The sequence below is a fragment of the Capricornis sumatraensis genome, chromosome 1, assembly GCF_032405125.1.
Source record: "Capricornis sumatraensis isolate serow.1 chromosome 1, serow.2, whole genome shotgun sequence".
NCBI lineage: Eukaryota > Metazoa > Chordata > Mammalia > Artiodactyla > Bovidae > Capricornis > Capricornis sumatraensis.
The window spans coordinates 94,356,320-94,380,213 of record NC_091069.1 but is presented as its reverse complement, the minus strand read 5'-3'; the positions used below and the strand labels follow the sequence as shown (position 1 = coordinate 94,380,213).

The following is a 23,894-nucleotide window of genomic DNA, read 5'->3' as shown; positions in this document are numbered from 1 at the left end:
ATGAGAGTAAATTGAGAGGTATACCTCTGATTGTATTGTCATTGTTTTAATGACAATAATTTAAGCTGTTTCTCCTTAGCTTTCCCCCAAACAAGAATGGAACATCTCCTCTTCTACCTGTCCCAGGGAACCAAAGCCAGTAGGTATTGTGGCTTGAAAAATACCAAATACAACTAAGTTGAATGACTTTCTTAAAAGTAGATTTTTGTTCTGTTTTCAAGAGGACAAATATAAGAAAAATTGGCATATAGCCATCAGTTCTTTACTATGTGGATTGTATACATGTGTTCAAAGAAAAAAAATGACATTTAAAAAAAGAGGGTTATATTTCTCTTGTATCACAAAGTAAGGAGGTAGGCAGTTCAGTGCTGATGCAGTTGGGGCCCAGTCTTCTTCTATACTTCTGCCCAGAAATCCATAACATGTAGTTTTTACCCATGTGTGTTTTCTTCTCATAATTTTTCTCTCCAGCGTTATGTCAAGAAGAAGAGTAAGAGGTGAAGGGGGACACAAACTGAGCTGAACCTTTACTTTTTTAAAGAGCATTCCTAGATGATTTTTGTATACAACTTCAAAATGTAGTTTTTTAACCTAAGCACACTGCTACTTCTAACAAAATTGGAAATCTTTTCTTTTTCTTTTAAACTAATTTATTTTTAATTGAAGGATAATTGCTGTACAGAATTTTGTTGTTTTCTGTCAAACCTTAACATGAATCAGCCATAAGTTGATTCATACATCCCCTTCCTTTTGAAACTCTGTCCCATCTCCATCTCCATCCCACCCATCTAGGTTGATACAGAGCCCCTCTTTGAGTTTCCTGAGCCATACAGGAAATTCCCGTTGGCTGTCTATTTTACATACGGTAATGTAAGTTTTCATGTTACTCTTTCCATACATCTCACCCTCTTTCCCCATGTCCATAAGTCTATTCTCTGTCTGTTTCTCCATTGCTGCCTTGTAAATAAGTCCTTCAGAACCATTTTTCTAGATTCCATATATATGTGTTAGAATATGATATTTATCTTTCTCTTTTTGACGTACTTTACTCTGTATAATAGGTTCTAGGTTTATCCATCTCATTAGAATGGACTCAAATGTGTTCCTTTTTATGGCTGAGTAATGTTCTGTTGTGTGTGTGTGTGTGTGTACTGCAACTTCTTTATCCATTCATTTGTCGATGAACATCTAGGTTGCTTCCATGTTCTAGCTATTGTAAATAGTGCTGCAATGAACAATGGATACATGTGTCTTTTTCAATTTTGATTTCCTCAGGGTATACGCCTAGGAGTGGCATTGCTGGGTCGTATGGTGGTTTTATTCCTGGTTGTTAAAGAAATCTCCATACTGTCTTCCATAGTGGCGGTATCAATTTACATTCTCCACACCTTCTCCAGCATTTATTGTTTGTAGACGTTTTGATGAGGGCCATTCTGACCAGTGTGAGGTGATATCTCATGGTAGTTTTGATTTGTATTTCTCTAATAATGAGTGATGTTGAACATCTTTTCATGTGTTTGTTAGCCATCTCTATGTCTTCCTTGGAGAAGTGTCTGTTTAGGTCTTTTCTCCACTTTTTGATTGGGTTGTTTGTTTTTCTGGTATTGAGTTGTATGAGCTGCTTGTATATTTTGGAAATTAATCCTTTGTCAGTTGTTTCATTTGCTGTTATTTTCTCCCATTCTGAGGGTTGTCTTTTCACCTTGATTATAGTTTCTTTTGCTGTACAAAAGCTTTTAAGTTTAATCAGGTCCAACTTGTTTACTTTTGTTTTAATTCCCGTTACTGTAGGAGGTGGATCATAGAGGATCTTGCTTTGATTTACGTCATTGAGTGTTCTCCCTATGTTTTCCTCTAAGAGGTTTTTAGTTTCTGGCCTTACATTTAGGTCTTTAATCCATTTTGAGTTTATCTTTGTGTATGGTGTCAAGAAGTATTCTAATTTCATTCTTTTGCATGTAGTTAAACAGTTTTCCCAGCACTATTTGCTGAAGAAGCTGTCCTTGCCCCGTTGTATATTCTTGCCTCCTTTGTCAAAAATAAGGTACCCATAGGTGCTTGGGTTTATTTCTGGGCTTTCTATCTTGTTGCATTGGTCTATATTTCTGTTTTTGTGCCAGTACCATACTGTCTTGATGACTATAGCTTTGTAGTATAATCTGAAGTCAGGAAGGGTGATTCCTCCAGGAGGAGCTCCATTCTTCTTTCTCAAGACTGCCTTGGCTATTCGGGGTCTTTTGTGTTTCCATATCAATTGTGAAACTTTTTATTCTAGTTTTGTGAAAAATGCCATTGGTAATGTGATAGGGATTGCATTGAATCTATAGATTGCGTTTGGTAGTATAGTCACTTTTACAATATTGATTCTTTCTACCCAGGAACATGGAATATCTCTCTATCTGTTTATGTCATCTTTGATTTCTTTCATTAGTGTCTTATAATTTTCTGTGTACAGTTCTTTCATCTCCTTAGGTAAGTTTATTCCAGATATTTAATTCTTTATGTTGCAATGGTGAATGGGGTTGATTCCTTAATTTCTCTTTCTGATTTTTCATTGTTAGTATATAGAAATGCAAGTGATTTCTGTGTATTGATTTTATATCCTGCAACTTTGGTAAATTCACTGATTAGCTCTAGTAATTTTCTGATACTGTCTTTAGGGTTTTCTATGTACAGTGTCATGTCTCTGCAAACAGTGAGAGCTTTACTTCTTTTCTGATCTGCTGCTGCTGCTGCCAAGTCACTTCAGTTATGTCCAACTCTGTGTGACCCCATAGATGGCAGCCCACCAGGCCCTCTGTCCCTGGGATTCTCCAGGCAAGAATACTAAAGTGGATTGCCATTTTCTTTTCCAATACATTCATGCATGCTAAGTCACTTCAGTAGTGTCTGACTCTGTGTGATCCTATGGACAGCAGCCCACCAGGCTCCTCTGTCTACAGGATTCTCCAGGCAAGAATACTGGAGTGGGTTGCCATTTCCTTCTCCTTCCTGACATGGATTCCTTTTATTTGTTTCTTCTCTGATTGCTGTAGCTAGGACTTGCAGAACTATGTTGAATACTAGTGGTGAAAGTGGACATCCTTGTCTTGTTCCTGATCTTAGGGGGAATTAAGCCTTTCACCATTGAGAATAATGTTTGCTGTAGATTTATCATCTATGGACTTTACTATCTTGAGGCCCATCAAGAAAAAAAGAGAGGTGAATGAAATCAGTGTAATTAGAAGTGAAAAATGAGAGGTTACAACAGACAATGCAAAATTACAAAGTATTATAGAAGAGTATTATGAACAACTATATGGCAATGAAATGGACAACCTGGAAGAAATGGACAGATTCTTAGAAAAGTTCAATCTTCCAAGACCGAACCAGGAAGAAGTATAAATTATGAACAAGCCAGTGACAAGCACTTAAATTGAAGCTGTGATCAAAAATCTCCCAAAAAACAAAAGCCCAGGACCTGATGGCTTTATAGAAGAATTCTATCAAACATTTAGAGAAGAATTAATGCCTACATTTCTGAAACTCTTTCAAAAAATTGCAGAGGAAGGAACATTTCCAAGCTCATTCTACAAGGCCACCATAATCCTGATACCAAAACCAGACAAAAGCAACACACAAAAAAGAAAACTATAGGCCAATATCACTGATGAACATAGATGCAAAAATCCACAACAAAATTTTAGCAAATAGAATTCAGCAAGACATCAAAAAGCTCATACACCATGATCAAGTTGGGTTTATTCCAGGGATACAAGGATTCTTCAGTATATGCAAATCAGTGTGATACACCATATTAACAAATTGAAAGATAAAAACCATATGATCATCTCAATAGATGTAGAAAAAGCCTTGGACAAAATTCAGCACCCATTTATGATTTTCTTCAAAAAATGAAAATCTTTTAGAATGGAAGGAGATAATTGATCTCAGATAGGCAAATGTCAGCATCTGCCTCATTTAGGATGCTACTTTTGTAGAAACTTCAAAAGAAAGGCCATAGAATTAAAAATTTGACATCGAGGCATGTAATACTCAACTTCCATGGTGCAACAAGAAGAGAGTTTTTAAAAGCTCTCATGAGAATTTTTAAAAACTATCAGAAATTCTTTAATTTATATTGTTCCTTTCTTTATTGCATTACTGCCAGTGTTGTTGTACATTTTACAAGAATTAAACATTATTTAAATAGTTTTTAATATTGATTTTCACATTTAAAACATTATTTATTAAGCTTTTACCACATTGTTAAATTTCCTTTTAAACATTTTTTAAGGTTACATACAGTATCTCATGATATAGGTATATCATATATAGATATATGATAATTTTTTTACCAATTCTCTTACTATTAAACATTTACTTGTTTAGTCTGATTACAGATTGATGCTTTTGAATTGTGGTGTTGGAGAAGACTCTTGAGAGTCAGTAAAGACTGCAAGGAGATCAAACCAATCCACCCTAACGGAAATCAGTCCTGAATATTCACTGGACGGACTGATGCTGAAGCTGAAACTCCAATACTTTGGCCACCTGATGCAAAGAATTGACTCATTGGAAAAGATCCTGGTGCTGGGAAAGACTGAAGGTGGGAGGAGAAGGGGACAACAGAGGATGAGATGGTTGAATGGCATCACCGACTCCATGGACATGAGTTTGAGTAAGCTCCAGGAGTTCGTGATGGACAGGGAAGCCTGGCGTACTGCAGTCCATGGGGTCACAAAGAATCGGACATGACTGAGTAACTGAACTGAACTGAACTTGCCTATTTAATTATACTTTAGGGGAAATAGTTTTAGATTTATAGAGAAATTTCACAGATAACACAGAATGTTCTTATATTCCCCTTACTCAGGTCCCCCATTGTTAGCATCTTACATTTACACTTGTCAAAACTAAGAATCTAGCATGGATACATCATGGATAACCAAACTCCAGAGTGTCTTTATATTTCACCAGTTTTTCCGCTAATTTCCTCTTTCTGTTCACTGATTCAGTTTAGGATAGCACATTGTTTAGTTGTTTTGTCTCCCCATTTTCTTGTGACCTGCCTGTGATAATTTTTCACTCTTCCCTTACTTTTCATGACCTTGACAGGCTTGACAAGTTCCGAATAGGTATCTTTTAGAATGTCCCTCAATCTGGGTTTGTCTGATAGTTTTTCTTATAATTAGATTGGGATTGTGGGTTTGTGGGAAAGAATGCCACACAAGTCAACTGTCCTTTTTAATATCATCATATCAGGGAGTGTGTGGTGTCCACGTGACAACACTGGTGATATGACACCTCATCACTAGGGTAAGGTTATGTTTGCCAGGTTTCTTCACTAAAGAGTTAACAGTTTTTCCCTTCTTCCTCTTTGGAAGTGAGTCACTAAGTTCATACACTTAAGGTAGTGTTGTCCGGTGGGATGGGGAGAAGCAGATACTCTTTCACCTTCTGGCAGAAGTATATATATAAATTGTCTGAAATTCTTCTGTAAAGAAGATTTGTGCCTCCCCCCCCATCATTAATTTATTGGTTCAATGATTTATTATATCAGCATGATCTTATGTATATTTTATACTTTGAATTGTAATCTAAAAGTATATTTTTTATTTAGATGCTGAGATCATTCTAGTTTTGGGCATTGTGAATACTTTAAAGGCTGCTCTCTCTATACCTTTGATATACTCCCATTAATTAAAAAAAAAAATCAGTTTCTTAACTTTTAGTACCACAAGATGCTCCAGTCTCATCTTTTATTTGTATTCCTAGAAACATCCATTTCTCTGGGTAGCTCTGCTTCCTTTTTTTTTGGTGAATGGCATTTAGAAACCAAGATCTGGTTGCTGGGAGTGCTCATTAGTTGCTAGGGTTTCATTGATTTTAGTCCCTCATTAGAAAGAGTCCCATTGTCCATGTGGGGAACTGATGAATGCACACACATGTGTTAAATTTTTTTATGTCTTTTAAGTAGCTTGACCATTTTATTATTTTGAAATCTACCACTTTATCTCTGGTAATGTGCTTTGTCTTGAAATTAATTTTACCTAATAGTAAGATAGACATACTGGTAGTTGTTTTATAGGATTGCTGTTTTTGTGTTGTATTTTTCCACCTTTTTTAGTTTATTTTATTGAGATGTAGTTGATTTACAATATTATATAAGTTTCAGTTAAAGTATTGGCTGTATTCCCAGCACCATATAACTTTGTACCTTCTTTATTATACATAGTAGTTTGTACCTCACAATCCTCTATCCCCTTCTCCCTTCCCCTTTTCTTCTTCCCGCTGGTGACTACTAGTTTTCTATATCTGTGAGTCTCATTTTTGTTGTACTCACTAGTTTGCTTTATCTTTTAGATTCCACATATAACTGATAACACACAGTATTATCTTTCTCTGCCTGACTTATTTCTCTAATATAATACCCTCCAAGTCCATCCATGTTGTTGCAGATGGTGCAATTTCATGCTTTTATATGACTGAGCAGTATTACATTGTACATATCTACCACATCTTTTTAAAGTTTTAAAAAAACATTTATTTATGTATTTTAACTGGCAGATAATGACTTTACAGTATTGTGATGGGTTTTGTCTTACATCAGTATGAATCAGTCATAGGCATACCTGTGTCCCCTCCACCCTGAACCCCCCTACCGCATCTTCTTTTTCCATTCATCTGTTGATGGACTCTTAGGTTATTTCTGTATCTTGGCCATTGTAAATAATGTTGCTATGAACATTGGGGTGTATGTATCTTTCAAATTAGTGTTTTTGTTTTTTTCAGATATATACTCAGGAGAGGAATTGCTGGGTCATTTGATAATTCTGTTTGTAGACTTTCTTTTTGGCTGTGCCACATGTCTTGTGGGATCCCACAGTTCCCTGACTAGTGATTGAACTTAGGCCCTTGGCAGTGAAAGTGGGAAGTCCCAACCACTGGACTGCCACCCTCCTGTCTTTTAAGGAACATTGATACTATTTACCACAGTGATTGCACCAATTTTCATTCCACCAGTGCTGTTCAAGGATTTCCTTTTCTTCACAGCCACATCAACATTTGTTATTTGTTGTCTTTTTGATGATAGCCAATCTGACATATGTGAGGTGATACCTTACTGAGAATTTGAATTGCAGTTCTCTGATGATTAACAGTGTTGGACATCTTTTCATGTGCCTGTTGGCCATTTGTATATCTTCTTTGGAAAAATGTCTATTCAAGTCTCCTGCCCATTTTTCAGTCAACTTGGATTTTTTTTTATATTGAGTTGTATGAGGTATCCATATATTTTAGATATTAACTCCATATTAGTCATATCATTTACAAATATTTTTTCTCATTCAGTAGGTTGTCTTCTCTTTCTGTTGATGGTTTCCTTCGCTATGTAAAAGCTTTTAATTTAATTAGGCCTTATGTGTTTACTTTTGTTTTTGTATTATTTGCCCTAGGAGAAAGATTGAGAAAATTATTGCTGGGATTTATGTTGAGGAGTGTTCTGCCTATATTTTCTTCCATGTCTTTTATTGTTTCTGGCCTTTCATTTAGGTTTATAATCTATTTCAAGCTAATTTTTATATATGGAATAAGGGAATGTTTTAATATCATTCTTTTTTATGTACATGTCCAGTTTTCCCAGCACCACTTATTAAAGAAACGATCTTTCTCCATGTGTATTCAGTGCCTCTTTTGTAATAGATTAGTTGACCACAAGTGTGTGGGCTTATTTCTGGGTTCTCTGCTCTGTTCCATTAATCTATGTGTCTGTTTTTATGCCAGCACCATACTATTGTGATTACTTTGGCTTTGTAGTATAGTGTGAAGTCAGGGAGTATGGTATTTCTAGCTCTGTTCTTTCTCAAGATTGTTTTGGCTTTGGGGTCTTTTGTATTTTCATACAAATTTTAAAATTATTTATTCTAGTTTTGTGAAGAATACCATTGATATTTTGATAGAGATTGCATTGCACCTGCAGGCTGCCTTCGATAGTATGGTTATTTTAAAAAATATTCTTCCAATTCATGAACACGATCTATCTTTGCATATGTTTGTGTCCTCTTCAGTTTCTCTCATCAGTTCCTTATAATTTTCTAGTACAAGTCTTTTACTTCCTTAGGAAGTTATTACTAGGTATTTTAATTCTTTTTGATGTGATTTTAAATGGGATCATATCCTTAATTTATCTTTCTGGTAGTTCATTGTTAGTGTATAAAATGCAGTATATTTCTGTATATTAATTTTGTATCCTGTAGCTTTAACAAATTCATTGGTGAGCTTTAGTAGTTTTTTGGCAATATCTTTAGGATTTTCTAAGTATAGTATCTATGTATAGTCTGTAAACAGTGATGTTAACTTCTTTCTTTCCAATATAAGTTCCTTTTACTTCTTTTTGTTGTCTGATTGCTGAGGGTAGGACTTTCAAAACTATGCTGAATGAAAGTGGTGAAATTGGGCATCTCTGTCTTGTTCCTTATGTTAGAGAAAATACTTTAAACTTTGTATCATTGAGTATAATGCTGTTGTTTAGTCCCTAAGTCATGTCCGATTCTTTTTGCAATCCCATGGACTATAGCTTACTAGGTTCCTCTGTCCATGGAATTTCCCAGGGAAGAATACTGGAGCGGGTTGCCATTTCCTTCTCCAGGGAATCTTGCTGACCCAGGAATCAAACCTGCATCTCCTGCACTGGCAGATGGATTCTCTACTACTGAGCCGCTGGGGAAGCTCGAGTATATTGTTAGCTCTGTGCTTGTCATAGCTAGTCTTTATCATGTTGAGATCGCCTCTATGCCCAACTTCTGGAGAATTTTTATCATAATGAATGTTGTCAAAATGTTTTCTGCATCTGTTGGTATGCTTATATGATTTTTCAAACTGTTAATTTGTAGTATAGTGTGGAGTCAGGGAGTGTGTGATATCTGCAATTAACGTTGCAGATTAAAAAAAATTTATTGGGGTATAGTTGGTTTACATTCTTGTGTTAGTATTTTGCATATATTGGGCCATCCTTGCATCTCTGGGATAAATACCACTCAATCATGATGTATGATCCTTTTAATGTGTTGTTGAATTTAGTTTGCTAATATTTTGTGAGGATTTTTGAATATATTAGGTTGGTGCAAATATAGTTACAATGTTGGACTGTGAATTTTAAATCATTATAACTAGGCTTGAACCCATCTTTATTAATCAAAACAGAAACCATTATAATAAATACATTTTTGCCCACAAGAAATTTTGCTTGTTCCTTTAGCATAAAAATCTATGCTTCAGGATTTGACAAACTCTTGGAAAGCATTTTCTGCATCCTGCTGGTTGTGGAAGTATTTTCCCTGCAAAAAGTCATCGAGATGCTTGAAGAAGTGGTAGTCAGTTGGCGAGAGTTCAAGTGATTATGGGAGATGAAACCAAAGCGTCATAGCCAGATTCATTCAACTTTTGAAGCATTGGTTGTGCAATGTGTGGTTGGGCATTGCTGTGGAGAGTTATTGGGCTCATTCTATTGACCAGTGCCAGTTGTAGGCATTGCAATTTTCAATGCATCTCATCAATTTGCTGAGCATACTTCTCAGATGTAATGGTTTCACCTGGATTCAGAAAGCTTTAGTGGATCAGCTGGGCAAGAGACTACCAAACAGTGACCATGACCTTTTTCTGATGCAAAATTGACTTTGGGAAGTGCTTTGAAACTTCTTCTCAGTTCAGTCCAGCCACTGAGCTGGTCATCACCGGTTGTCTTATGCAGTCCACTTTTTGCTGCACATCACATCCAGTGGAGAAATGGTCCTTTGTTGTGTAGAATAAGAGAAGACGACGCTTCAAAATGGCGATTGGCAGTCACCTCACGAGGTACCCACTAATTAAGCATTTTCACCCTTTCAGTTTGCTTCAAATACTGAATGACAATAGAATGGTTGATGTTGAGTTCTTAGGCAACTTCTCATGTAGTGGAAAGAGGGTCAGTTTCAATCATGGCTCTTAGTTTTCATTGTCAGCCTCTGATGGGCCAGGCACTGCGTTCCTCAATCTTCAAGGCTCTCATCTCCTTTGCAAAACTTCTTGACCCGCCATTGCACTGTACGTTAGTTAGCAGTTCCTGGGCCAAATGTGTTGTTGATGTTGTGAGTTGTCTGCATTACTTTATGACCCATTTTGAACTCAAATAAGAAAATTGCTCATATTTGCTTTTTGTCTAATGTCATTTCCATAGTCTAAAATAAATATAAAATAAACAGCAAGTGATAAATCATTAGCAAAAAAAATGAAGTGAGAAATGTACATTAAAATGATGTATAACATAACCACATTTATTTAAAATGTATTCCAATATCAAATGGCAAATTTCAACAATGCAAAACCCACAGTTACTTTTGCACCAACCTAAGATATTCATCAGTGATTCTAGCCTGTAATTTTCTTCTTTGTGACATTGTTGTCTGATTTTGGTATCATAGAATGAGTTTAGAAGCATTCTTTCCTCTTCAATTTTTTGCAGTAGTTTGGGTTGGATAGGTGTTAACCCTGTAAATATTTGGAAAATGTCACCTCAGAAGTCCTAGACTTGTGTTTGTTGGACTTTTTGAAAATTTTGGATTCGATTTTGTTGATGGTAATTGGTCTGTTCATAATTTCTACTTCTACCTGTTTCAGTCTTGGGAGACTGCACATTTTTAGGAATTTGCCTGGTTCTGCTAGGTTGTTCATTTTATTGGCATATGTTAATAGAGCCAGACATCCTGGAATGTGAAGTCAAGTGGGCCTTAGAAAGCATCACTACAAACCAAGCTAGTGGAGGTGATGGAATTCCAGTTGAGCTATTTCAAATCCTGAAAGATGATGCTGTGAAAGTGCTGCACTCAATATGCCAGCACATTTGGAAAACTCAGCAGTGGCCACAGGACTGTAAAAGGTCAGTTTTCATTTCAATCCCAAAGAAAGGCAATGCCAAAGAATGCTCAAACTACTGCACAATTGTACTCATCTCACACGCTAGTAAAGTAATGCTCAAAGTTCTCCAAGCCAGGCTTCAGCAATATGTGAACCGTGAACTTCCTGATGTTCAAGCTGGTTTTAGAAAAGGCAGAGGAACCAGAGATCAAATTGCCAACATCCGCTGGATCATGGAAAAAGCAAGAGAGTTCCAGGAAAACATCTATTTCTGCTTATTGACTATGCCAAAGCCTTTGACTGTGTGGATCACAATAAACTGAGGAAAAGTCTGAAAGAGATGGGAATACCAGACCACCTGACCTACCTCTTGAGAAATCTGTATGCAGGTCAGGAAGCAGCAGTTAGAACTGGACATGGAACAACAGACTGGTTCCAAATAGGAAAAGGAGTACGTCAAGGCTGTATATTGTCACCCTGCTTATTTAACTTCTATGCAGAGTACATCATGAGAAACGCTGGACTGGAAGAAGCACAAGCTGGAGTCAGGATTGCCGGGAGAAATATCAATAACCTCAGATATGCAGATGACACCACCCTTATGGCAGAAAGTGAAGAGGAACTAAAAAGCCTCTTGATGAAAGTGAAAGTGGAGAGTGAAAAAGTTGACTTAAAGCTCAGCATTCAGAAAACGAAGATCATGGCATCCGGTCCCATCACTTCATGGCAAATAGATGGGGAAACAGTGTCAGACTTTATTTTGGGGGCTCCAAAATCACTGCAGATGGTAACTGCAGCCATGAAATTAAAAGACACTTACTCCTTGGAAGAAAAGTTATGACCAACCTAGATAGCATATTCAAAAGCAGCGACATTACTTTGCCGACTAAGGTCTGTCTAGTCAAGGCTATGGTTTTTCCTGTGGTCATGTATGGATGTGAGAGTTGGACTGTGAAGAAGGCTGAGTGCCAAAGAATTGATGCTTTTGAACTGTGGTGTTGGAGAAGACTCTTGAGAGTCCCTTGGACTGCAAGGAGATCCAACCAGTCCATTCTGAAGGAGATCAACCCTGGGATTTCTTTGGAAGGACTGATGCTAAAGCTGAAACTCCAATACTTTGGCCACCTCATGCAAAGAGTTGACTCATTGGAAAATACTCTGATGGTGGGAGGGATTGGGGGCAGGAGGAGAAGGGGACAACAGAAGATGAGATGGCTGGATGGCATCATTGACTCGATGGACGTGAGTCTGAGTGAACTCCGGGAGTTGGTGATGTACAGGGAAGCCTGGCGTGCTGCAATTCATGGGGTCGCAAAGAATCAGACACGACTGAGCGACTGAACTGAACTGAACTGAGCTGAATAGTTGCTCATGATAATCTCTTACGACCCATTATATTTCTATGGTGTCAGTTGTAACTTCTTTTTCATTTCTGATTTTATTGATTTAGGCTCTCTCTCTCTCTTTTTATTTCTTGGTGAACTTGGATACGGGTTTATTGATTTTGTTTATATTTTCAGTAAACCAGATCTTAGTTGCATTGATTCTTTTCTCTTTGTTCGTTTGTTTGATTTTAGTCTCTATTTCATATATTTCTGCTCTGATTCTTTTGCTTTCTTTCCTTCTACTAACTTTGAGTTTTGTTCATTCTTTTTCTAGCTACTTTAGGTGTAATGTTAGGTTGTGTATTTGGGATTTTTCTTGTTTTCTGAAGTGAGCTTGTATTGCTATAAACTTCCCTCTTAGAACTGATTTTGCTGTGTCCTATTGATTTTGAAGCCTTGTATTTTTATTTTCATTTGTTTCAAAGTATTTTTTGTTTCTTCTTTGGTGTTTTGGTTGATCCATTGGTTGTTTAGTAGCAGATTTTTTAGCTACCATGTTTGTGTTTTTTGCAACTTTTTTTTCTTGTAGTTGGTTTCTGTTTCATAAAATTTTGGTCCAAAAAGTTACTTGATATGATTTCAGTGTTCTTAAATTTAAGAAGGGTCACTTTGTGGCCTAACATGTGACTTATTCTGGAAAATGTTCCGTGTGTGTTGAAAATAATGTATATTCTGCTGCTTTGGATGCAGTGTCCCATATATATCATTAAACCTATATGATGTAGTGTGTCTGTTAAGGGCAGTATTTCCTTATTAATTTTCTGTTTGCATGATCTGTCCATTGATGTTAGTGAGATCTTAAAATCTCCTACCAATTTTGTGTTACTGTCAACTTCTTTTTTTATGTCTGTTAATATTTGCTTTATGCATTTAAGTGCTTCTATGTAGTGTACACATATATTTATAATTGTTATATCTTCTACTTAAATTGACCCCTTGCTGCTGCTGCTGCTGCTAAGTCACTTCAGTCGTGTCTGACTCTGCGACCCCATAGGCGGCAGCCTACCAGGCTCCCCCGTCCCTGGAATTCTCTAGGCAAGAACACTGGAGTGGGTTGTCATTTCCTTCTCCAGTGCATGAAAGTGAAAAGTGAAAGTGAAGTCGCTCAGCCGTGTCCGACTCTTAGCGACCCCATGGACTGCAGCCTACCAAACTCCTCCATCCATGGGATTTTCCAGGCAAGAGTACTCTATTATGTTATGGCCTTCTTTGTCTTGTTCAGTAGTCTTTGTCTTAAAGTCTATTTTGTCTGAAATAAATATTGCTTTCTTTTCGTTTTTGCTTGCATGATAAAACCTTTTTCCATCCCCTCATTTTCTGTCTGTGTGTTTTTACATTTGACATAAATCTTGTGTAGGCAGCATTTATGGGTCTTTTTTTTTCCTTGTATCCATTCAGCCACTCTGTGTCTTTTGATTGGAGCACTTAGTTCACTTATATTTAAAGTAATTATTAATAGATACTTTTCCTGCCATGTTGTTAATTGTGTTTGTGGTTCCTCTTAGTTCCTTTCTTCATCTTTTTTATCTTTTTATATTGTGATTTGATGACTATCTTTAGTATTATTTTTGGATTCCATTCCCTTTGTGTGTATGTGTATGTATATTTGTTAACAGATTTTTGGTTTTTGATTACTGTGAGAGATATATATGGTAGTTTTAAGTTGCTGATCTCTTAATTTCAAATTCATTTTAACAGTCCTGCATTTGTAGTCTCATCCCGTCGTGATTACTGTCTTTTGACATTTTATTCAGCATCTAATTGTTTTGTGTAGTCCTTAACTCCTTATTGTGGGTAAGAATCATTTTATTCCTACCTTCCTACTGGCTTTGTGTGTGGTTGATTTCCTATCTTACCCTATATTTTCCAGTACTGTTTTGTAATTTCATGTTTCTAGTTTTGGCCTTTCCTTTTTTGCTTAGAAAGTCCTTTTAACATTTCTTATAAAATTGGTTTGGTGGTGCTAAATTCTTTTAGCTTTGCTTGTTGGTAAAATTTTGACCTCTCCATGAAATCTGAATGAGACCCTTGCTGGATACAGTATTCCTGCTTGTAGATTTTTAAATTTCATCAATTTTAATATGTTGTGCCACTCTTCTCATCTGCAGAGTTTCTACTGAACAGTCAGTTGGCAGCCTAAGGGGAGTTACCTTATATGCAACTTGTTACTTTTTCCCTTGCTGCTTTCTATATTCTCTCTTTATCTTTCATTTTTGCCATTTTAATGAAAATATGTCTAGCCATTCTTCCTGGACTTGAATGTCTGTTTCCTTTCCCAGATTATGGAAGTTTTCAGCTATTATATCTTCATATATGTTCTCTGTCCCGCCCCCCCCTTTTTTGTCTTTGCTTTTGGGGACTCCTCTATTGCAAGTGTTGCTATGCTTGATGTTGTCCTAGAGATCTCTTAAACTTTTCTCATTTGTTTTTATTTTTATTTCCTTCTTTTTGTTCAGGATCAGGATTTCCACTGCTCTGTCTTCCAGCTCAGTGATGGGTTTCTCTGCATTGTTTATTCTGCTTTTGATTGCTACTGTGTATTTTTCAATTATTTTATTATTCATCTCTGGTTGGTTGCTCTTTATATTTTCCAACTTCCTGTTACAAACTTCTGCCTTCTCACTCTGTGTCCATTCTTCTCTGAAATTCTTTGATCATGTTTACAATCATTACCGTGAACTCTTTCTCTAATAGTTTGGTTATCTCCACTTCACTTAATTCATATGGGCTTTTATCTTGTTTGGAACATGTTTCACTGTTGACTCATTTTGCCTAACTTGTTTTATTATCTCATTCCTTTATTTCAAACATTTTTATTGTTGACTCATTTTGTTTAACTTCTCATTTTATTTCTATGTATTTGGTAGATTGGTTATGTTTCCCAGCTCTGGAGATATGGTCTTTTGTAGGGGACATCCTGTGTGCCAGCAGACCACTTTCCATTTCATCACCAGAGCTATATGCTATAGGGATGTCCCCTATGTGGGCTGTGTGAGTACTTCTGTTTCATTAAACTGGCTACTGTGGGTGGTCTGGTAGGCTTGGTTAGTTCCCGGTTTGATTGGTTGCCAGGCTCTGCCTTGTACAAAGGCTCATTGGCAGGGCTGGGTCACACTGCAGCTGGCTGAGGAATCCTGTGGGAACCTGGGGCTAGTGCTGACTTACTGGTGGATAGAGTTGGTTCCATGAGATCCCCAGGTGAAGCCAGGCACCAGGGCTAATGCTGGCCCCCTGGCAGGTAGAGTTGGGTAGTGGTATCTAGCTGAGGAGCCCAGAGGCTCCAGAGCTGGTGTCAGACTGCTGGTGGGTGGGCTGGTTCCTGACACAGTTGTCTGTTTGGTTCATGGTTCCTGAACTATGTGCTGGCCTGCTGGTTGGTTAGCTGTGTCCTCAGGCTTTGGGGCTGTAGTTGTCCTGTGGCTGGTGTCCTCTTGCTAACGTGCGAGGCTACTCCTGATGCTAGAGACAACTTGCTGGTGACCAGGACCAGAAATTCTAGTTCCTGTCCACTGTTGTGTGTAGGTGGGTCCCGTGGTCCCTGGCAGCAGATTCCCATGGATCCCAGGTTTAGTGTCTGTACAGTGGTATGTAGGTTCAGTCTTGGGCCTTTTGGGCAGGGGCAGCTGTGGGCTCAGGGGGCCTTAAGGCAGCCTTTGTGGTTGGATGGAGCTGTGTATTCACCCGCTTAGTTAGGTACTTGGCCTGAGGTGTCCCAGTACTGGTGTCTGTAGGCCATTGGGTAGGTACAGGTCTGGATTCTGAGGCTCATAAGCTAGGGGGAGGATTCTGAATTTGTTTTTGCCAGCACCAATGTCCATGTGGTAGAACAAGCTCCCTGAAATGTCTGCTGCGCTTTCTCTTTCCCCAGAGTAGGCTCCAGTTGCCTTCTATCTCTCTAGGAAACTCTCAAGATCAGCAGATAGGTCTGACTCAGGCGCCTTTCAAATTACTGCTTCTGCCTTGTATCCTAGAGCATATGAGATTTTATGTGCACTTTTTAAGAGTGGAGTCTTGATCTCTAGCCTTCTGGGACTCCCAACAGTAGGCCCTGCTGGCCTTCAAAGTCAAGTGTTTAGGTAGCTTGTTTTACTGGTACAGGACTTTAGGGCTGGGAAGTCTGCTGTGGGGCTTAGATTCATCACTTTTAGGGGAGAACATCTGCAGTTGTAATTATCCTTCCATTTATGGGTCACCCATTTGGGGTATGGGCCTTGACTATACTGTGTCTCTGCCCCTCCTGCCCATCTTCTTGTGGTTCCTTCTTTAATATCTTTAATATGTAGAAGATCTCATCAGATAGGTTCCAGTCATTTTCATCAGTGGTTGTTCTGTAAGTAGTTGTAATTTTGGTGCGTCATTAGAGGAGCCGAGCTCAGGATCTTGCAATTCTGCCATCTTGGCCGATATCTTGTGCATTTTTTATGTTAGCCTCTCTGTATTCTTTAAAGTGTGTTTCTATTACATAGCATAGATTTAGTCTTTCTTTAAAAAAATTTTTTTGGTAAATCCATTTTGACAGTATCTATCTTTCACATAGTATTGTTAGTCCATTTGCATTTATCATAAATCCTCATATGGCTGCATTTAAATTATGTGTTTCTTCTTTATTTGTTGTAGCTGTTCTTTATTCATTTGTTCCTCCTTTCTTCTTTTGGGTTCATTCAGCATTTTTTAGAAATCTGTTTCATCTTCTCAATGAGCTTTTTGCTTTAGTCTTAATTTTTAGTTATATACCAATTTTTTATTGGGCTTCTTTGGTGGCTCAGATGGTAAAGAATCTGCCTGCAATCCAGGAGACCTGGGTATGATCCCTGGGTTGGGAATATCTCCTGGAGAAGGGAATGCCTACCCACTCCAGTATTCTGACCTGGAAAATCCCATGGACAGAGGAGCCTGGCAGGATACAGTCCATGGGGTCTTCTTTTAATAGAAGTAATTTTCTTATTAGGCAGTCTAAAATTTTAATATGTATGTTTCACTATTTGTAGCATATCCATATAGTGTGTGTGTGTGTGTGTGTGTGTGTGTGCGCGCGCACGCGCGCACGTGCTCACTCAGTCATGTACAACTCTTTGAGACCCCATGGACTGTAGCCTGCCAAGCTCCTCTGTCCATGGGATTTTTCAGGCAAGAACACTGGAGTGGGTTGCCATTTCCTTCTCCAGGGGATCTTCTGGCCCCAGGGATTGAACCTGTGTCTTTTGAGTCTCCTGCATTGACAGGGAGATTCTTTACCATTGTGCCACTTGGGAAGCCTATATAGTACTAGCAAACAATTTTTATACAACAGTATTATTCCACTTACCCACATTCTCTTTTTTGTGCTATTGTTATATATTGTAGGTTATTCCTACATATTTTATAAATCCCTTAATATGGTATTACCACATTTTGTTTAAATTCAAAATCCTTTAAATACATTTTGCAAGAAGTCATTTATATTTATCCACCTATTTAAACTGTTTGGTGCTCTTTTTTTCCTCCTTCATAACTGGGTCTCCATCAAGGATCACTTTTCTTCAGCCTGAAGAACTTACTTTTATATTTATTATTGTGTAGGCTTTCTGGCAATAGTTTCAGCTTTTACTTGTCTAAGTATGCATTTATTGCACCTTCATTTAAAAGGATATTTTTCACTAGATATAAAATTCTAGATTATTTAGTTTTTTGTCTTTCCCATAACTTTAATAATGTTGTTTCATTATCTTCTGCTTGTATTGTTTTTGATGAGAAATCAGCTATGAATATCATACAATATCACTTATACGTGGAATCTCAAAAATGGTACACAGAAACTTATTTGCAAAGCAGAAATAGAGTCACACATGTAGAGAACGAGCTTATGGTTATGGGTTGGGGGGAGGGAGTGGGATAAACTGGGAGTTAAGAGATTGACATATATATACTATTGTGTGGGCTTGCCAGATGGCGCAGAGTTAAAGAATCTGCCTGCCAGTGCAGGAGTTGCAGGTTTGATCCCTGGGTTGGGAAAATCTCCTGGATGAGGAAATGGTAACCCACTCCAGTATTCTTACCAGAAAAATCCTATGGTCAGAGGAGCCCAGTGGGCTACAGTCCATGGGGTCACAAACAGTTGGACACAATTGAGTGTGTGCACACTTACTCATCCTTGCACACATACACACACTACCATGTATATAATAGATAACTAATGAGAACCTACTGTGTAACACAGGAAGCTCTACTCCTATATGGTAACTTAAATGGGAAAGAAATCTAAAAAAGAGTGGATATATGTATATGCACAACTGATTTGCTTTGCTGAACAGCAGAAACTAACACAACATTGTAAAGCATCAATATTCCAATAAAAATGAACTGAAAAAAATCAGCTGTATTTCAGTTATTCCTCCCCTGAATGCAATGTGGATTGTTTTTCTAGTTGCTCTTAATATTTTTTGTTCTTGTTGTTGTTGAGTTTGTGTAGTGTTCAGGAGAGGATTTGGGGGTATGTGTGTCAATTTTTTCATTCTTGGGATTTACTGAGCTTCTTGGACCTTGGTTTGGATTTTTCCTTTTTTGAATTTTGGGAAGCTCTTATACTTCATCTCTTCAAATATTTGTTCTGCTTCATAATTTGTCTCTTTTCTTTTGGGAATCCAGTTATGCTTTTGTTAGATTTTGATCATTTGTCTCTGATACTTTTTTTTCTCCTTTGATAGTTTGATTTCATTAATGCTGTCTTTTCTTTCATCTGTCTCCTTTTAAGACCATCCAGTACATTCCTCATTTCAGATACCTTATTTTTCAACACTGAAATTTCTGTCTGATTCTTTTTAGAGTTCTCATTGCTGAATTTCTTCTAGTCTTCTAAATTCTTATATATAGTACTTATTTTACTGTTTTTGTCTGCTAATTTGGACAATTAGCTCATCTGTGAATCTTCTGTTAGTTAATTTTTTGATATATAAGTTGCTTTCTCCCCCTTTTATTACATGTCTTCTCATAATTTCTGATTCTCTGCTTTTCTAGTAGGACTCTAGGATGTAAGAAATCTGAAGCTCTAGATTTCCCTGTGTTTTCCGGTACCATCCTTGTCTTCCCGCATATTGCTTAAAGTGAAAGTGAAGTCGCTCAGTCGTGTCCGACTCTTTGCGACCCCATGGACTGTAGCCTGCCAGGCTCCTCTGTCCATGGGATTCTCCAGGCAATAGTACTGGAGTGGATTGCCATTCCCTTCTCCAGGGGATCTTCCCAACCCGGGGATCGAACCTGGGTCTCCCGCATTGTAGACAGGCGCTTTACGGTCTGCGCCACCAGGGAAGTCCCACATGTTGCTTACTCAGTTAATATAACTCTGTGAGCAGAGGTGGGGTGAAGTGGTAACTGGGTGGTGAAGATTATGAACTTTGTGTTTGGAACATTTCTAGATTCTAATCTTTCACATCACCCTAAGTGTTAATATTAAAAATTTGAGTATTTTCTCCTTATTGCAAATGTTGCTCTAGGCTTATTTCTCTTCTCATCTGTGACCCAGACATGACAACTTTCCCTACTGAGGATAATGGATGCTATTCTTTGCTAATCTGGAGAAGGGCTTGTCTCTTTCTGGTACTTTGTTCATTTAGATGTTTTTCATTTGTATCTCCTATATGTTTTTAAAGAAAAAACTATATGTTAACTTTTTGGTATGTATTTTCACTGTTATTATTGATATGGTAAAGGCAGTAGTCTTTTGTGGCCTTCTATAGCACAAGATTGGAGAAGGCAATGGCACCCCACTCCAGTACTCTTGCCTGGAAAATCCTATGGGCGGAGGAGCCTGGTGGGCTGCAGTCCATGGGGTCGCGAAAAGTCAGACATGACTGAGCAACTTCACTTTCACTTTTCACTTTCACGCATTGGAGAAGGAAATGGCAATCCACTCCAGTGTTCTTGCCTGGAGAATTCCAGGGACGGGGGAGCCTGGTGGGCTGCTGTCTATGGGGTCGCACAGAGTCGGACACGACTGAAGTGACTTAGCAGCAGCAGCATAGCACAAGATTGAATTGAAGGATTCAATCAAAAAGGATTGAAGAATCCTTTTTCTTCTTTGAATTTAGTTTTTAAAAATTTCTTTCAGATTTTATATCCCTTTTAAAACATTAATGTGGTGGGGAAGGTAGCCCCAAATCTCATGGTTAATGTGTGAGTGTGTCTGTATATATGTCTCTTTATGTATGTGTTAGTTGCTCAGTTGTGTTTGGCTCTTTGCGACCCCATTCACTGTAGCCCACCAGGCTTCTCTGTCCATGGAATTTTCCAGGCAAGAATACTGGAGTGGGTAGCCATTCCCTTCTCCAGGGATCTTCCTGACACCCAGAGATTGAACCTGGGTCTCTTGCATTGCAGGCAGGTTCTTTACCAACTGAGCCACAAGGGAAGCCCCTGTATGTCTATGTATATATAATAAAAAAAGAAATTGTAAAGACTCTTTGGTTCAATAATGATTTTGAACATAAGTGACTGTTTTGGAGAGAAGAGAGGAGGCTGGGTTTCATAAGAACTAAACCATTAAACTAAGTAATACAAAGGTGTTACTCAGTGATTTCTAATGAATAAAAATTCATTGCTCAAATGAAACTATTTAGTGATCTCTAAGACCAAAGATCTTTTCACTCCTTACAAAAAGGACTTTCTGGAATTTTTTTTTTCTCCTAGGAACTGGTATTTATTATCAAAGTCATATTCAATGTCAACAAGATGCCACAGCTACACAAAAATACTTGCACACATTGCAATCTCAGTGCAGTCAAATGGAACCCCAGTCATTAAAAAAGTAATTCAAATTACTCCAAAGAGCAACTGAATTTTTTAAACATCTTTATACATCCAGCCAATAAATTAAAATGGTTAATAAGAAAAAATAAAAATTCAGAGGTCTGGTATCAATGTTTTAAAAAAGCAACTGCTTAAGCATTTTTATTGATTTGAACATCAATCTTTCCGCCACTCAGCTTCATCCCATTCATCATCCGGCAGGCTCTCAGCCACCTCTGGCAACTCAAACTTAACCACACTTCACCCCTTTGGCTTCCCATTCTCCATCTTGATGTCAGCATACAGCATGTGGTTATATTCATTGAACTTCTCTTTTAGCATCTTCCATGTAAAATCAAATGGGAGATTTGTCACAAATATCTGGCATGCCTTCCTGGCCACCCCAGGGGCATGGCCTCCAGCTCCACCAAAGGAACCTGCGAAACTTCCTCCAAAGTTGCCAAGCTCCATCTCTATGGCATGGTCAAAGCTGACACTGCCACCGCCACCCATGGCCAGGCCCATAAGCTCAATGCGGGCACTGTGTGCTTGATGGCAGGGCTCATGCGCTCCGTATCAGAGCCCATGCACTTGATGGTCTGGCCTACACGGTCAATAAGTGTGGCCATTTGTTTGAGGCCAAAGACCATGCTGGCACACATGTGCTCCACGCCAGAGCTGACGCACTCTGTGATCTGGCCCATGTGCTCGAGGCCAGAGCCCATGCGGTCCATGACCAGGACCATGCACTCAGTCTCAGAGCCCACACGATCCATGCCATGGCCTAGGCCTGTGCCCATGTGTTCCATGCTGCTTGCCCGATGCCCCCTCCCCCCCCCCCCCGGCCCCAGCCATGCGGTCAGTGTTGGGGCCCATCCTCTTGATTCCAGGGACACTGCCTCCACCTCCACCATTTATTCTGCCCATGTTCATCCCAGATCCGAATCGACCCATGTTTTTCATACACCACCAATGGGTCTTTCCATGCCTCCCATTTTACTTGTTCCAAATCCTATGCCTCCCATTCCCATTCCTGCAGGTCCCAGGTTGCTCATTCCAATGCCTTTATTCAAATGGTTGGCATCAGTAGGCTGCCCTCCTGGTCCTAACCTCATGCCAGTACCACCAAGTCCATGGGGAAGTTGTTGTGGATGCTCAGAAGGGAAAATATCTCCCTTTGGTAAGGCCCTCTTATCCATTTTCTTGTGCGTTGGTCTCAAACAGCAGCTAGCCACTAAACATAGATATAGCTCGCATGGCTTCAGTGGACTGTTCAAAAGTAACAGTGCCTATTCCACGACTTTTTCTATCTTTATCCTCAAGAATGTCTGCTCCAACCACCACACCAGCCATACTAAAAACTTCCTTCAGTTTCTACCAGCCAACTTTATAATCCAGATTTGCTACAAATACTGTGCTTCCCAGTCTTCCAGCCTTTTGCATTACTCTCCTGGCATGTTCACCACCAGGATGTTCTTTGACTTTCAGTGGTCAGACTATGCTTGTTTAGAACTTTAGCATTTTTCATGCTCTCTTCCATCTTGAATTCAACAACAGCACATCCCCTTGACTTTCCTTCAGCGTCCGTTAAAAGCTCCACGTATGTTACCTCACCAACTTTTTCTTTAACCAGATCTTTATGTGAGTGCCATTTCACATCAAAAGGTATGTTTGTAATGAAGGCTCTGTATCTTTTAGTTGGATTGGCATATGGATCAAAGCGATTGTCTCTCTTTTTATGTTTTTCTTCTTCCTCTTCTCATTCTGAGCAGGTTGTTTTCCTTCACCTTTTGGGCCTGGAGCGCCATTGCCGCTTGGCATGCTGGGTGCGCCACTCTCCTCCTCAAATTTGGGCTCTGTTGCCGCCACCTTGGCCGGCGTTTCAACCCATACTGCCATTTTCTGCACATCAGGGCTTTTGACTTTCTGGAATTTAATTACCTTTAATATCTAGAAATCTTGAAACTTTATTGTTTGTCCCTTATTCTCTGCTTTTTGCAACTATTTCCCTTAAATATCTTCTTTGTGATGGTATTGAGTAACTTATTAAGTTCTTAAGGGATTTAAAAGTTCTTTGAAACTCTGGGCTTTTTGTGTTAAATCTTAATGCTATTCTCTGAGATCCATGAAACAAGAAATCACGGAGGTAATTTTTAGGATATTTTATTTTGTGTTTTTCGTTTATTTAGCACTGTTTGGTTCATTTACATGTTATTTTTGATGATAATGTTCCTTCATATTTATTAAGCATATATAAAACTGTCATTTTTTTCCAAATAATATTTCCTTTGTTTTGGCTCAGTTTTGGTAATTTACTTGACCATACCCTAGAAAATCTTAAGTATAGGTCTGTCTGGTATCTTTGAAAATTGGGTAAGTGTTAGATATGATCTGTCAGCTAGCAGGCTAGCTGTCTAACTATTGTAATATTGTTTTCTTAGATTGTCATATTGAATACTATCAAATATTTGGTTTATCATATGTTGGTTCATTTTTTAAACATACATTTCTCTCTTCACAAATGGACATTTTTCAGCTTTATTGAGGTATAATTGATAAATAGAATTGTAGGATATTTAAAGTGTACAACATGATGACTTGATATACATATATAGTGAAAGTATTCCTTCCATCAAATTAATGAACATATCCATCACCTCACATATTTACTTCTTTGTTTTCTCCTGAGAGCATTTAAATTCTACTCCCCTAGCAGTTTCAGTTATACAGTGCAGTGTTATCAGCCACAATGATGTTATAAATTAGGTCCTCAGATCTTATTCCTTTTATAGCTGAAAGTTTGTACCCTTTCAACAACCCCTTCCTGTTTCTCCCACCCCCACCCAGGTAACCGCTTTTCAACTCTGGTAACCACTG

At 38.3% G+C, this 23,894-nt stretch overlaps 1 protein-coding gene and 1 pseudogene across 4 annotated transcripts in view; one reads left to right on the top strand and one right to left on the bottom strand.

Moving 5' to 3' along the window:
- Window positions 1-23,894, top strand: part of EXOC6B (exocyst complex component 6B) — a 711,360-nt gene that overhangs the window by 236,404 nt on the left and 451,062 nt on the right. The gene's annotated exons all lie outside the window — the stretch shown is intronic.
- LOC138090910 (heterogeneous nuclear ribonucleoprotein M pseudogene) lies at window positions 21,491-22,916 on the bottom strand (annotated as a pseudogene).